The sequence below is a fragment of the Pteropus medius genome, unplaced genomic scaffold (genome assembly GCF_902729225.1).
Source record: "Pteropus medius unplaced genomic scaffold, Ma_sr-lr_union100, whole genome shotgun sequence".
Classification (NCBI taxonomy): Eukaryota; Metazoa; Chordata; class Mammalia; order Chiroptera; family Pteropodidae; genus Pteropus; species Pteropus medius.
The window spans coordinates 860,446-877,720 of NW_024342471.1; the positions used below are offsets into that span (position 1 = coordinate 860,446).

At 37.6% G+C, this 17,275-nt stretch overlaps 2 pseudogenes; one reads left to right on the forward strand and one right to left on the reverse strand.

Annotated features, from left to right (window-relative positions):
- Positions 1–846: 846 nt before the first annotated feature.
- On the forward strand, positions 847–965 carry LOC120604152 (uncharacterized; annotated as a pseudogene).
- A 14,703-nt stretch (positions 966–15,668) lies between these two features.
- LOC120604215 (uncharacterized) lies at positions 15,669–15,787 on the reverse strand (annotated as a pseudogene).
- Between the last annotated feature and the right edge of the window lie 1,488 nt (positions 15,788–17,275).

Here is a 17,275-nt window from a genome sequence, read left to right on the forward strand (position 1 = left end):
AGTGAGTTTGGCACAAATAGTGAAATGCCTGCCTTCTCAACTCTATGTCACAATCAGGCCTCATTCATCCTGTGGTCCCAGTTTCCACATGTGTTTCAGGGAGAGTTTCTCTATCTCGAAACCTGTTCCTCAGTTTTAGCTTGGGGGAGCCATGGGGTAGTATTAGTCAGCTAGTAAAAGCTAGGTTGACTTTCTAAGCCTGCATCATGCTGAGACTTTGCATGGGCTGCCAAGTTCAAGCATGGTTCCTCTTGTGAGAAGAGTTTTACTATTGTGCGGCCCAGACCACTGAGTCATTTCCATCCCCTGCTATGGGCACTGCTTCAAACAGGACCTCACCTCACCATCTCCCAGTAAAGAGGAGCCACAGGAATTGATGGCACTCCTAACATTTTCACAGTTGGCCTTCTCTCAGAGTTACAAATTAAAGGAATTAACACTGTGGGGGCTTGATCCTGTTCATTTAATTGGTCCTAATTTATGATCCATCTGGATCTCTACCCTACAAGAAAATTTAAATTCAGGCTAAAGAGCATATCTCTCTGTAGAATGAACAGTAGGAAAGGAGGGCATATTTGAAGGAGGAAGACAGGCTGGTTGTGAAGGGTAAGTTCATTTCCGGCTACTTAGGTTTGATAATTTCTCATTTCTGTCTTACTGAGAGTTGGGATGTAGGACTCCACCAGTCATCTCATATTTGAGGGACATAGTCTAACCTCTTTGGATGCCATATTTAGTCAGGCAATTTAAAATCTTGTCACTCCAGAACAATTCCATTGTTAGAAATTAACCAAAGCAATTAAAAACATGACAGCATAATGTCATTTTAAATATAAGAAGCTCCCAGTCTACGGCCATGCTACTTTGAGCAAGCCCTATCCCTTCTGATCTCAGAAGCTAAGCAGGGTTGGGCCTGGTTAGTACTTGGATGGGAGACCACCTAGGAAGATCAGGTGCTGTAGGTGTAAAAAATTAAAAAATAAGGGATTGTAAGCTGACAAGGTCCTTGCAATCTGTGAGGTCAACCAAGGATTGCCTCACCTAAAAAATAAAAATATAAATAAATAAATACATACATATTTATTATATGTATACCTACATACATACATACAGGAAGCTCCCCTTGCTTGAAAAGTTGGATCAGTGTAAAACAAATGAACAATCAGAATTCTGCTCCATATTCGGAAATGACTATAAATTGGTATGAATATGTGTTTAAATGTTGGTGAGAATAAATATTAAGGCAACTTCATATTCAACTTGAGTATGAATTAATCTAAATTCTGAATAGACTAAGGAAGAGGAAGAAAAATTTGTTTTATTTTGTTTTCCTTTAATTTTTTATCAAGTTATACTATATAAAGTTTGAAAACTGGAAGTCAGCAAATCTAAATTATATGTTAATACCCCATCACACTCTACCTAACCAAAAATAAAACCATGAATGACAGTAGGAAAAGGAGTTCAAAGTTAATCTTTTAGATGCATTGAATGTGGAACACAATAATACAGTATGATGACTAGTAACCATCAGCTTGGAATACAGAGTGGTATGTTTGTTTGGTAGCATCATTTGAAACCGTTGGAACAATATCTTAGTGAAAACAACTGCAGGTAAGTACATTTAGAACACATAGCATACAATTATTTAAAATTCTAAGTTTTAGGGACAAATTATTTTTGTTATAACCCAGATCCTTTTTAGAGTCTTCAGACACCTCGACATTTAGATAGTGATAATTTGAGTCTCTAGATTATGTCCTATAAAAATTCAAGGTCCCCCCACTCCACGAGAGTACTGTGATTTTCTAAAGAGCCTTACATTTGGGGGAGGGAAGACTTCTAGTTTTAAGCATCAGCCTCATTGGCCTCTGAATCCTTTTACTAATTTTTAAAGTGAGCACCAGCATGTGATAAGCCTAGGTATTTTTGCTGTTGTTCTTGTGGGGGAAGGAGTCTGAGCAGGAAATAAAAAGGGATTAACACCTGAAAAAGTATATATTTTTTCCATGTAAACTGATAACAATAAGATGTGGACAGAAAGTGGTAGAAGAGGCAGGTACCCTAATAGCATATCTATTATTTTTATATTATCTTTTCTATAGAAATTTAATAAAATATTTGTTTGTATTATTTTAGGAGAAAAATCGGATTTCTTAGGAAGTAACTAACAAGTATTTTTTAAATCTGATTTTGCAGTGTTATTTATTATTATTATTATTAAGTTTAATAACAACTTTTATTTTATTTTTTCTTTTTTTAATATTTTTTTAATTTTTCAATTACAGTTGATATACAATATTAATTTCAGGTGTACAATGTAGTGATTAGACATTTATATAACTTATGAAGTGATCACCCTGATAAATCTAATACCCATCTGTCACCACACATAGTTATTATAATATTATTGACTATATTCTCTATGCTATACTTTACTTTTCCATGACCATTTTCTAACTACCAATTTTTACCTCTTAATTCCTTCTCTTCATTTACCTATTCCCCCAGCTCCCTTCCCATTTGGCTAAAATTGAAATGTTCTCTTTATCTGTGAGGTAATTTCTGTTTAGTTTGTTCATTTATTTTGTTCTTTAGAAATCATATGGTATTTGTCTTTCTCTGTCTGACTTATTTCACTTACACATTACCCTCTAGGTCCATCCATGTTGTTGCAGATGGCAAGATTTCATTCTTTTTATGGCTGAATAATGTTCCATTGTATATATGTACCACTTCTTTATCCATTCAGCTATTAATAAACACTTAGGTTGCTTCCATATCTATGTTATTGTAAATAACACTGTAATGAACATATAAATGCATATGTCTTTTTTAATTAGTGTTTTGGGTTTCTTCAGATAAATACCCAGACATGGAATTACTGGATCCTTCTTTGTCTCTTGTTATAGCCTTTGTTTTAAAGTCTATTTTGTCTGGTATAAGTATTGCTACTCCAGCTTTTTTTTTTTTTTAATTTCCATTTTAATGAAGTAATTTAAAGAAGTAATTTGTCTGTGTGTCTTTTGAGATGAAGTAAGTTTCTTGTAGGCAGCATGTGAAAGAGTCTTGTTTTCTTACCCATTCAGCCATCCTACGTTTTGTAATAAAAAATCATTTAATCCATTTACATTAAAAATAATCATTGATATATATGTAGCTATTGCCATTTTATTAACGTTTTTGATCTTTTTTTTTCTTTTTCTTCTTAAAGAAGTCTCTCTAACAATCTTATGGAAGCTCTCTTGTAGGTAACAAACTGTTTTTCTCTTGCTGCTTTTAAGATTCTCTCTTTGTGCTTAACCTTTGGCCTTTTAATTATGTTGTATCTTGGTGTGGGCCTCTTTGGGTTCATCTTGTTTGGGACTCTCTGCACTTTCTGGGCTTGTATGTCTATTTCCTTTGCCAGGTTAGGGAAATTTTCTGTTATTATTTCTTCAAATAGGTTTTTGATTTCTTGATCTTTCTCTTCTCCTTCTGGTATTCCTATGATGTGAAAATTGGCACACTTGATGTTGTCCTGGAGGCTCCTTAAACTATCCTCATTTTTTTGGATTCTTTTTTCTTATTGCTGTTCTGATTATTTTCTGCTACTTTACCTTCCAAATCTCTGATTCAGTCCTCTGCTTCCTCTAGTCTACTATCGATTCCATCTAATGCATTCTTCATCTCGATTATTGTATTTTTCACTTTTGACTGGTTCTGTTTTTGTTTTGTATCTCCATTTTTATGTTTTCTATCTCTTTTTTGAAGTTCTCATTGAGATTGTTGGGCATCCTTGTCTTGACACTATAGCCAGTGCCTTGAACTCTGCATCGGGTAGGTTGTTTGTCTCCATTTTGTTTATTCTTTTTCTGAAGCTTTATTTTGACCTTTCATTAGGAACATGTTTCTTTGTCTCTTTATTTTAACTGCCTTTTTGTGTTTGTTTCTATGTTAGGTAGAGTTGCTATGTCTCCTGGTCTTGGTAGAGTGGCCTTATGTAGTAGATATTCTGTGGGGCTCAGAAGTGCAGTCTTTCTAGTCATCTGAGCTGGGTAACCCAGATGTGTTCCTTGTGTGGGTTGTGTGTGACCTTCTGTTGTAGTTGAGCCTTGATTGCTATTGGCAAGTCAATGGGAGGGAGTGATCCTCTGATTGGTTGTGAGGACTGGCCATGACTACAGTAGAGAAGCTATTGTGCAGGGGCTGACCCTATGGAGCAGGATTCACCTTAGCAGGGCTTTGGTGGCTACCAAATCTACCTCTTGAGTGTGTAATTTGTGGAGGAGGATGAGTGGTACTCTAGTGTGGTCTGAAACTGGCCACCGGGAGTGTTGGTTCTGGGATCTGTTGGTAGGGGCTCTGATGCAGGCCAAGTTAAGCTGCTGCCTGTGTCCTGTCCAGGGCCACTTGGTATGAGCTACAAAGTGATCTGAAGATGATTGCCTCTTGTGCTGGGCTTGAAGATGCTGGGGAGATGCTAAGCTGTGAACTGAGGTCAGCTGCCACTAGTGCCAATTTTGGGGGTGTTTAGCAAATGGTACAGGGCATATTGAGGTCAGATGCTTCTCATTTGAGGTTTGTGAACCTTTGAGAGACTTTAGGAAAGTCCACAGCAGGGGCCAAGACAGGCCGTATAGAAAAGCCACTGGAAGCAGCTTGGGTTAATTTGAAACCTGGGTGTGGCAGGATCTCAGGGAATCACCGGGGCAGGGAGACTGGTATTAGCCAGGTTAGTGGAGACTCAGATATGCTGCCTTCCTAAGTCTGCATGTTGGGAGGTGTGAGGGCTCAACAAAGGAACAACGGTTTCTGTCAGCATTTCTGTCTGGAAGAAAGCTGCCCCTTCAGCCTTCATTCTGAAGCTAGACAACTCGATTCCTCCCCCATATGCTCCTGGCACCATCTAAGCTGCTGCCCCAGCACTGGAGCTCAGAGCAAGTGAGTTCATCAGTGAGCATGTTTGAGCCTAGCTGTTCTGTGGCATCTATTGAGATGATAGAGACAAAGATAACATTCCAGTTCTTACCTAGACAGCGACTATTTTAACTTGGTGCTTATCCCACAACATAAAGAAGTAATTTCGCTCTGACCAATTGTATTAAGAGGAGCAGTGTCAGATAAATCCTAACAGGGAAAGGTCATGGTCTTCAGGACTTGGTCTCCAATGATAGCTTTCTATTTATAGCTTATCTTCACCACTTTCATTACTCTTCCTCATCATATAATAAACTGATTCTATTGAAATAAAAGTTACGGCAAATTTATCCACCTGGGTTTATTCGTAGCTGTATTGTGTGAAAAATAAGTCCTTTTTAATCCACAAGACTTTGCTCCTTGGGTCAACTGCCATTCCTTAAAAGTATTAATTGGAGCTGGTACTCAATTTTCTTTTAAGTGATATCAGGTTGTAATATTCATATCTCTTGGGAAATTAAAGCATGCAAGTCTTTCAGGTGGTAATTACTTAGGTAGCTGTCTTCTAACTGGTTACTTTTAATAACAGAACATTTTCACCAAGAATGCAACCTTTATATATAAATATGATAATAGAAGAGTAAATATTTTGGAAACACTGTTAGGACCCCAATGCTTTGTGCATTTGACACCCTTCTTGTTCTCCATAGTTACCCTGTGTACTCTAAAGAAAATATAATACTTCATGGAACTCAGTTGGAAAGCAACAGGACTAAATTAAAAAGAACCCAGAAAAATAGTTTAAATAAATGATTATATTTGACAAGAGTAACATAAAGGTGATCATTATTCATCACTAACATATTTCTTCTTATTTATATACAGTCCACAGTTGGCCTTTCACACCTTGCAATACTTATATAGACTGAAGAATGACTTAAGGGATAGATAAACTGTAATTATTGTTGCTGTTTCCATACTAATTTGTAATTCCTTCTCTCCATTGCAGAGTTCAAAGTTGCTTATCTAGTACTCCCCTCTGCCTCATGAATCACCTCATGCCTTTACTCAAAACGAAGAATTCATCTAAGATATATCATGTTCCTTTCAAGTATCAGGTCCTACACACCTCCCTTGGGGAAAGACCCTATTAAATGGGTGCAGCAAGACATTTCTTAACTCCTAGCAAGTTTTCAACACAATTAGCCTCCTCCATGGATCTCTATGAATGACTAAACTAAAGGTTTCTGCCTCCAACCCCGCTGACTTTTTCCAGTCTCATTTAAATTCAAATCTTAGCTTTCATTCCGTGAACATCTGGGTTTGACACCATTGTCACTTCCAATCTCTAACCCAGGAGATTACTTATTAAATAATATATATATTTAATATGTATAATATAAACATATTAAATAATAAATAAATTTCCACTGTGGGGATGCTGTATAGGCAAAATAGCATTGCTAAAACAAAGATGAGATGAACTTGACTTGGCAATGAATTTTCCATTCATCTCCCTTTTGAGGTCATAGATTCATTTCTTGTGAACACCTGATACCCTTTTAGACTTTTACAGCAATCAGGATACCCACAGAGCTTTAGTTGCAATGAGAGAGATAAGTGTCTACTGAAAAATATCACACTGCAAGCTTTATGGATGAATTTCCTGTAGCTCAGGCCATTGGCTCTAAGACAAAGTTTGTGCTTTTAATGAATTCCAGTCCCAACGTATGATCACAGTCACAATCTTAGTATAATTAGATGCAATTATTTTTCTTCTTGCTCTATAAGCCCCATAACAGGCCTTGTGCTTGAATAACATGGAAACTACTTGAGGGGTAGGCTAGATGGGCTCCTAGGCGACTAATTATTGAAGTTCAGCACAATTGGCCAAAGTAAACATTTCTACCGCAAATGAAGCTCTCTAGATTATGGACCTCAAACCAGGCATCTTAAACATCATGACTTTCCACATGGCACTCTCTTTGGACCCCAAGTGGCAGAGTACTGGGCATGTGAACACTAATTATGGAGCATGAAGATATAGGTAAACAACTAGGATCACTCATCAGCTATAAGTGTACCTTTTTATTAGAATTTATTATCAACCATGGATGGTCAAAAGAGACCTCAAAGTAAGAGAAAGGAGGAAGCTTGGACTGGATTTCTTCCTTGTCTAGAGTGAAGATAGAGGGATCCTTCCTCAGAGAAGGGCAAGCTAATTCTCTGCTTTGAGAAAGGCCTCAAACTAAAAAGTGTAACTGGACTGGTTATGACCAGCCCCCTGGACTCAAACAGACCAACTGGTTAAGATGCTGGTCGGCTCATGGCAAAGAGATAACTAAACCTTTTTGAAATTTATTTCAAAATGATAATTTTTCAAGTATAGTCTGATAGTCTAGAGTTAAAAGTGAAATCTCTATAACTGACCTATCTCTCTGTCAGAGGCAGTAGGTGGATAAGTAGGCATACTCCACTATTGTGGAGTGTCTTAAATTCTCACAGTTGTCCTAGAATCTCAGGAGAGTGAGCCTGCTTCAGAATTAATTGACTTTATATGCATATAGTTCTTTCTTTAGCCAATATGTCAAGCAAGAAATCAAAATGCCATGCACTCAGTGGCACCCAAGAACCACCAGGTAGCCATAAAAGCATACGCTGGAGAAACAGAGGCATATATATTTGTTGCGTGAAGAAATGGTGTTGGCTGACGTCAATGGGTAGCCGTTTGAATCCCTGAAGTTAGAACTGCAAAGTCAAGAGCATCAAGTCTGTCTTTGCCTCCAAAAAAGTGACAGAGCCAAAGTCCCAATGAAGGTGGTGATAGTGAGTCATGAATCCAGAGGAATGCAGACAGGAGATCAAAAAGCAAGTTTAGTGTAATTCACAGTTTGCAAAGGCCACAAATCCATTGTGCACATGCTTTCCCAACCTGAACAACAGCTTGATATTAGCTGTAGTAGAAATGTTTATGATGAATATTGGCAAATGTTACAAATCATGTATGGGGTTTGTTTTTTTAGAGTTTTATTGAGATATAATTTGCAGAGAGCCAATTGTCAACCATTTCATTTATCAGTGCACTCTTCTTTCTGACCTGTCAGAAAAAAGCAAGCCTCCTTGTTCCAGATAACTTTGTTCACCTTTGCCGAAAGCTTAGAATAAACTCTACCTTGTGATACCTTTGACAATATAATTATTTTGCAATTAACCTGCAGCTGCAGCCTGGAAATTTCTCTGTTTCTTAAATCAGAGTGAGACAGATGTACTTAGGGTATCTTCTCTAGGTTTACACCTGTTAACACTTCAGTGAAAACAGTTACCAGGGGTTTTGCCTGCTTTTACAATTAACATTTCCCTTTTTTTACTGAGAAGGATGACGCTATTGTAGACCCTCCAACTCCAACCAATCCACCAGATAAATGCAGTCACTTGAGTGAACTCTGGTGAAACCAACAGAAGAACCACTCCATAGCCCACAAAATCTTGACAAATAATAAACCTTTGTCTGAATGCACTAACTTTTGGAGCAGTTTGTTACACATCAGTGGATAACCCACAGAGTCACTCTATGGATTACAACCAGATTATGAACAACTCTCTATCTGCTTTCTTTGGCTTTTGGGCATCTTACATTTTTACAGAGGTTATCTTTGGGGAGATTCAATAACAGGATGAAGGGAGATAAAAAAAAAAACCCATAACAGAGCCTACAAACATGTAATGGAGAGAAGTCCATGATATGAAAACCAATCGAGTAAACAGGAAAAGTTTAAAAAATAAGGACACACCACTACAATCAGCCACCAGTCCCCTGAGCGAATTCGGAAAATACCCCCAAAGATAAGAACAGCCTCCAGAGATCAGATCAGAAGGAATACATTTCCCAGCCCTTTTTTTGCTGTTGAGTCACTACAGTTGTTAATAAAAGGTCTCTCTCTGTTTATTTTGTGTTCTTCCTGAGAGCCATGGAATACCTAGCAGCTACCATACGCCTTCACAGAAGACCTGTTTCATAATGCCCTACAAAACCAAACCTGCACAGGAGGTAGAACCCAGAATAAGAGACTTAACTCGTGGAAGTAGAAGACTGAAAAAGGCTAACAACCATGACAAGTATCTCCTGGGTGCTCACTTGTGTGTATGTTGCTTCATGCACAGAATATGCACAGACTAGCAAGACTGTACACACTTAAAAGATCATCCAGAAGACTCCACCTTGCCAGCAAGGATTCCCTTAGAAACTACCTACACTTGAATCTCCACTCATGTGGGTACAACTCAAGATTTAGCATCAATCTTTCTCAACCATATATATGCAGAGTACTATTTACTCTGACAGCATGCTCTAATTGAAGACATTGGAGTTGAATTACAAATATAAAGGACCAACAAATCCCTTTGAGGTCTTAACGAACCTTTAATGGTAGAAAAAAACAACAAACCAAAATTTATAATTCTGATCATATGTTACTTTCTGGGAGATTATACATTATTAAAACTTATTGAAAAGGCACAATTGATTTTTTTCTTCTTCACTTAGCCTGTTTTCTCTTTGCACTTCTCTTAGCAGAGCCTATAAAATGGGCCTAAGCAGGTTCCCATTAGTTGTGGTCAGTTTTCATTTCTGATTCTCATGCATAAAGCTGATATGTGTAGGTTTACATCTTGGAAGGAAAATGCCACAAAACCATTCTTGCCATAGCTTAATTAAAGCAAAAATGCAGTCTGCAACTTACACAGCAAAATTTAAGAAAGTAATTTATATCATGTGGACAAATTACTTCATTACATAATGTTTTGTCCTCAAAGATCATTTGCCAATATCCTACAAAAATTTTCATTGTAAGAAGAAAGGTGGTGACATATTTCAGACATTTTCTCCCTCTGTCACAACCAAAATGGAAGTAATGGCTTATCTCAACTTTTGTGGTAAAAGCAAAGAAAAGACAAGCTTCTCAGTATTCAGATTCCAGAGTTCATGCCTTCCATTCAGAGCTAATAGCTGACCATCATATGTATCATAAATTGAGAAACTGTGGTACCTGAACCTCATCTTGCTGGCCAGCACTACATACAAAGCAAGCCGAGATAAAATCTAGCTCATATATGAATTAATCAGAACTCTTTTAGTTTTGGGAAACAGAAACTGAACTTGGCTTTCAAAATGGTGAGATGGGAAATTGGCTCATGTAATTGAAAGGCCATGTGTAGATCAGAGTTTCAGGTATGGCTGAATCCATCAAGAAAAATTTCCTCTCCACTTCTTGGCACTGTTTTCTGGAGTGCTGGCTTTATTCTCAAAAGGGCTCCTCATGTCGCAGAAAAGATGAGGAATTGGACAGTACCAGCTTACATTTCATACACTAAGGAATCCCAACAGAAATTACTTCTCATTCAAAGATTCCAGGAAAAGGCCTGGGTCTGTCACTGGTCTGGCTTGAGTCAGGTTTGCATCTATAATCAGTCACTACAGCCAGGAGATGGAATGCTTTGATGTGCCAGGCTTTGGTTTTGTCTTACTTTAAGTTCTCCCAGAAGCAGATGGTGAGCCAAAAATTTCAGCGAAAACAGTTTATTGGAAGTTGCAAGGAACATAGGTGTGTGACAGGGAAGTCAGCCAATACAAGGATGTTACATCACATACCAGTCAGAAATCAGAGCTTAATATTGCAATATTCCCTTGCAAAACAAATATGTATGAATTACCCCTGTCAAGGAGTGAAGCACTTGAGAGTATATTTGGGGTATTTATGCCCCCATGTCCACTAATTATTAGGTAAGGGTGCCTTTCGGGGGATTTAACCACCCAGGAACTTTCCACTTGCCTAGTGCAAGGGCAAAGGTGATTTTAACAACATAAAGGCAATCCTCTAACAACCATGCTTTAGCTAGTTGTTAGGAGCCAGAATCATAGGCATGAAAATGGAGAGGGGACCTGAAAGGATATGGGCAGACCACCAGTGGAGTCTGTTGTAGGTCCTGTCCCCATCCCTTGTTGAGGGGATGCAGAAATCATGGTGCTAGCCTCACCCAAATCACATGTAATGAGAGTAGAGGAGAGCTGGTGCTCACAAAGGAAAACCAGAGTGCTGTTGCCAAGAAGTGGGAAAAGTTCTCTGACAGGCAAAAATAAGAGATGTTCACTTGATTAACTGAACCCTGAATTGTGCTCTCTTAAAGTAAATCTGGCAATATAGAGACTGGTTCCATGTGAGATTAAGAAGTAGAAACTGAGCTTGATCCTGATATAGATATGGGTCATTATTCTTAGCACAAGTGCTAAGTTCTTAGAAGTGTATCCAGTGTCTTCAAGGTCATGAAGATGGGGCTGGTGCACTCATAAACCTCCATTCCTCTGCTAATCCTTGGTCAAGAAAATACAATTCTGCAATAAATAAAAGCTAGAAGTATAATTGAAGACAGAGCAAATGTTATTGGTGCCTTCTGAAATAAAATAATTAAAAGAGTATGGCAAAGGCATAAAGACCGAACTATAATGTCTATGGAGAGAACCCTGCTGCCTGAAAAGAATGTGCCTATGAGATGATTCTAATCCCTTTGTTTTGCTGCTGCTGTCATCATCGTTACTTGGTGATGAGCGTGTTTGTTGCTTGGCAGTTTATGCTTTTAAAAAAATGTGTGTTGCCAACAGCTCTTCCAAATGAGGATCATTGCCCAAGGAGCACTGTATGAGCAGCAGTGAAGCATTTGCAACCAAGCAGGCATTAACAAAGTCTGGGGTAATTTCTACTGTGGTGAGCAGAATAATGCCAAACCTGCTAGCTGTCTGGATTTCTGGCTGCCTAATAAACCTTTTCTTTGTGTAGCTTGTGAATGTTGGCTCGTGATCTTCTTACATCAGACTGGCTCTAAAGGGGCTCACTAAAATTGACCCCAACATCTCTACAACCTAACCTCAAATAAGTCAGAAGAGGACTTTTCATCATTTATTAATCGAGAGGATTATTCAGTAATGCTCAGGTAATGTATATATCTATTTATTTGCTGTATTTGTGTAGGTGAGGATAGAGGTTTGCTTGCATTTTTGATGTGTTAAAAGATTGGGGAGAGGGGTATTCATATGTTTCTAGACTCCTAGAATTCATTGGAAACACAAATAAGATGTCCTCCCAGTAGTAGGAAATCTTCTTGGCTTCTGCCAACTCATTTTCTAACGCAAAGTCTCAGCTAAGTTCTACATAAACACCACTACCCTTGATACCTGTCCCTGACGAGCTAGTTTTTCTTAAAAAACAGAACTTACTTTATTTCTCCTCCTTGTTTACTGGGAAGGAAAGTGGGTAAACAATACTCTATATACTTTCATTCTATAGCCCACAAATGTTCTGAGACTGGAGTAAAACTATGGAATGAAATGACCTATGCTCTATTCATTGGGAAAAATTCTGTACACAAAACACAACTCCCTTCGTGGTAACAACCCGGGATGGCTGGTGTAGGTAAATATTCTTTGAAAATGTTCATGTACTTAACTGCAGATATGTACCATGATGAAAGAAAAGGGGAAACAAAGGAGATTTAGTGGGAACTCTGGTGAATTAGATATTTAGACTCCTTCTCCAAGGAAATAGTACTCTCCAATGAAAGACTCAAGACCTTTAGCAGAAACTTTTGGTTTGTTGCTCATAACCATCTTAAAATACCAACTTACTTTCTACTCGTGGTGATTCAGCTTACACAGTAAAATACTATTACATCCTCACCGGCCTTTTTTTTTTCTTTTTTTGAGGAGATGTCCCTGGAGATAAAATAGATTAAAGACTCAGCAGATCCTTAAACCCAAAGGAATAGGGTTAGTTCCACTCCACAGGAAGAACCCTAACAGAGACATTCCTTAAAGCACAGAGTCTGTTGTTCTACAACCGAAAGCTTGTTTCCCCCTTAAACAGTGGTTTCTTGGATAAGTATTATGTGCTAGAACTCAACGGTAGATTCCCTCAGGAGAGGCCAACAGGAAAATGTCTGAATCCAAAAAGGTGCCTAATAGTGGCCAGTGCTAGGCAAAGAAAAAAGGGAAAGAAAAACCCCTCCCTTAAGCTATTCCAAACTTGGCTTGGGGAGAATATGGAAAAGGGGAAAGAAAATGTTTGGGTGTTTTTCTTCTTTTTTATGTGTTCTGTCTTGTTGGTTTCTCATTGCCAGAAGATATTGGAGAGCCAATAATGTGCAATGTGGAACTTTAAAAATAAACCCTGTCTTGGAGCAATTCAAACTGCTTGCCATGAAAATGAGACTTTTTCAGGGTGCCAGCAGTGAACGAATCTGAAATCAAACCTCCCTAATGCTCACATTAATTAGTAGAGTGATGAGAAAAAGAGCAGAGCGAGGAGAGACTACTATGATGGCACAAAAGTGGGTAAACAAAATGGGCAGAAAATAAGTGGGTGAGAACCTGAAGATTGTACACTGTTCAAGTTATCAGCCTGGTAAAGGATGCATTGATTGTATGTAACGCAAAGCACATCATTGAGAGCTATAAACAAAGCCACTTATTTTTGTGGAAAAAAAACTCCAATAGTGCAAGGCTTAGAGAGCCTGGTTTTTAGTGTGTAATTGTCTTTCTGTGTGTAATTTACAGAGTGAGACTACTGAATATATTGCTCTTTTTTTATTAGTCAAGTAGAACAGAACTTACACAATATGCTATTCCCAATATATTCTCAAAGAAAAAGAAATCAAGGCATTGGAAGCCAAAAAGAAATAAATATAAATGTCAATATAGGCCAGGGAAAACTTTCGAAATTCACAATTTGATTGCTTTTGATCTAGCATCTTGGTGAATGGCAGTAATTGGTAGAGATAATGATGAGGATTGATGATGATAATAAAAGAGAGAATAAATGGGGGTAGGCAATCGATAAGTATGATGGGCCTACTAGAATTCTTATAAATTCAATTCTTTGGGAAAACTACTTAGATTACAACTTCGTTGGGAAAACAAATTATTGTAAAGTCCATGAGAGTCAAATCAAAGTTTAGTAACATTTGAGGAATACTAACGTTCAGAAAGGAAGTTCTGAAAAATAAGGAAAACTATATCATATGTGAAACAGCATTGTAATGTAAACAAATAAATATTACATATTTTTAACTTATGAAATTAGAAAGTTTTCCCTAAATATCAAGAATAACCTACCCACATAGCAATGATCTATACTATCAAGTGGAATAATGAAGGCATTTTGGTAACTTTTAGAAGCGATCAAATAGCTTCAGCCTTAAAAGAGAAAGCAAAATGGAATAGGAGTTTGAGCTACTATTTTAGTGGTTTAATCTTTCTTTTCCAAGTCAATCATTTATTTGACACGCATACACTACTCTCACAGCGACTCACACAGTAGGGTAAGTGCTGACTTGTGGCAAATGAACACATGGGCTGCTAAAGCAAAAGCAGTCCCTGCACTTCTGGAAGTTAAAGTCTAGTGTTAGAGATACACTAATGAAAAAAATCACAGAAACAAATTTAAGTTATAATTGTGGCAATTGCTACTGAAAGAGGTGCTCAATATAAGATCTCTGTTTCACGGAAGTTTCATGGAAGATCTGAATGAAATTTCCAATGAATTTGGTGTCTTTATGTCTAGTGGACAGTTTTCAGTCTTTATCTCCTCTGGTCTCTCAGCAGCATTAGTCAGTGGTAACCACTGCCTTCTAGAAACATTCTTTCATCGGCTCTAACGGCACAGCATGATCCATTATGATCTTGCTCTTCTAACTTCTTGTTCCCTCTCTCCTTCATTTGATCAAATTCCTTTATCCCGCTGTTAGATGCTGGAACTCTTTGAGTTTTAATCTTAGACCCTCTTATCTTCTCTTTCTGTATTTTCTTTCTCAAGTGATTGCACCTGGGCTCATGGCTCCATCTGCCTATAAGAGATGATCATAGATTTTATTTCTATTACATCTCTCCTCTGGGCTCTGGGATGTTCCAGAGGCCCCTCAAATGCATCCTGTTTAAAACCAAACTCCCATTCCCATTAAACCTGGTTATCAAGTGTTCTCCATCTCAAATTCCAACTAGTAATACAAACCCGTCTTTACAAGTAACTCTTGACATTTTTTTTTATGAATTGTATATACTCAATTATCACTAAGTACTGAGGATTCCTTACAGTATACACATTTCTAATGTATGTCCACTTCTATCCATCTGTTTAAGAGTCATCTTTTTTTCAAGCTACCTCTCTTTCTGGCACCACTGCATTGGTCTTCCTCCAATTAAGCTAGTTCTTTTATAATATATTATCCCAGTGGTAGTCTAACCACTATTACCCTATAAATTATACTTGATTTTAAAGCATTTTAATGATTTACCTCCTTTTCTTATAAGATGAAGAACACATTTTCATCATGCCTACAGGTCTCTTCATGATTTAATCATCATTCTTGGAAGATAAAAACCTCTCTCCATTCCAGCTAACTCTTTTAGTGATATGGTCGCGTGCGTGGTTTATTGTACAAAACTGCCTGGGTTCCAACTCCTGCCTCACACTTAACACTATGTGACCTTAGATATATTAAGTATCCTAGTTCTGTCTAAGTTTTCTCATCTGTAAATTGTATGTACTAATATAGCTAGGCCTGAAGGTTATAATAGTAGTATAGCATCTACTCATAGCTTGTTTGAAGATTGGGTTTTTTTTTTTTTTTTTTTTTTTTTTTTTTTTAGGTGAGGCAACCTTTGGTTAACCTCACAGATTGCAAGGACCTTGTCAGTTTACAATCCCTTATTTTTTTATTTTTTATGCCTACAGCACCTGGTCTTCCTAGGTGGTCTCCCACCCAAGTACAAACCAGGCCCGACTCTGCTTAGCTTCTGAGATCAGACAGGCTCCGACTTGTTCATGGTAGCATGGCCATAGACGAAGTGAATTAATAGGTGTAGAAAGTTTAGAAAAATGTCTGGCACATTGTATGTACCATATAAATATTAGCTACCAATACTATATTCTGCCATTTGCACCATTTATCTAATTTTTGCAGCACTTGCCACAGTTTCAATTTCATATATTTTTTGTTGTTATTTTATGATTGATGGCAGCCTCCACCATAAGAATAAAGGCTCTATTGGTCTATTTTTACTTACCACTGTATCCTTAGCACCTTGCACATTTCCGGGTCAATAATAAACATTTGTTTAATTAATGAAAAATTAGTTAATAATAAAATTCAGGTGACCAAAGAATATCAAGGGGAAATTTTATAACACAGTCAAATGTAGCTGAGCAGCCAAGAAAAGGAAGAGATTGTCTATATTACTGATGCATAAAGAATTATAAATAGCATTTGTTAAATGTGAAGATATTGGAAAGAGCTATATCAGTGGAGTTGTGGGATTAGAAGCCAGAATGCAATGAGTTAAGAAGTAAATAGAAGGTCAGAAACTGGAGACAGTCCTTTAAGCCAAGGGTCATCTACCCCCTGGCTGCAGACAGGTCAGCCTCTTAGAAACAGAGCTGCACAGCAGGAGGTGAGTGGCTGGCTAGCCAGCTAAGCTTCATCTGTATTTGCAGCCACTCCCTGGAGCTAGCATCGCAGCCTTAGCTCCATCTCAGACCATCAGGCATTAGTTTTCATAGGAGCAAGGAGCCCTGGTCCCTGGTGCCAAAATGGTTGAGGACTGCTGCTTTAAGCCAATGTGTCTCTAACTATTTGGGACCTCATACAAATAAGCAGTTTATATTACATGAAACTCAATTCACAAGAAGGACGACACTCCAGATTATCTATATCTCACTATTAAATGCAGTAGCCACTAGCTACATGTAGTTGTACAAATTTAGATGGTCTGACATCTCACACACACACACACACACACACTTGTACACACACACACACAATCACTGTATTTCAAATATTTCAAAAATGCTTAACTAATAATTTCACTTGATTTCATGTAGAAATGATAGTATTTTGGATATACTGAGTTAAATAAAATGTTACTAAAATTAATTTTACCTGCCTTTTTTTAAAGAGACTACTAGAAAGAGTAAAATTATATATGTGGGTTGAATTGTATTTTTGCTGCGCAGTGCTGATTTGTGTTGTTTTTTAAAAATTTTTAATTAAGTTTATTGGGGTAACATTGGTTAATGCAATTATATAATTTTTAGGTGTACATTATCATTTGACATCTATAGATTCTATTGTGTGTTTACTATCCAAAGTCCAGTTTCCTTCAGCTACCATATATTTGATCCCCTTTATCCATTTCACTCTCCCCTCTAAACTGAGATGACCCCCTTTACCCTGTATTCCCCCCCCCCAATTAGTAAATCAATTAGTCTATATCCTGGTAAAATCATCAGCTTTCATAGTCCATGTCCATGAGTCTCTATTTGTCCTGCTCATT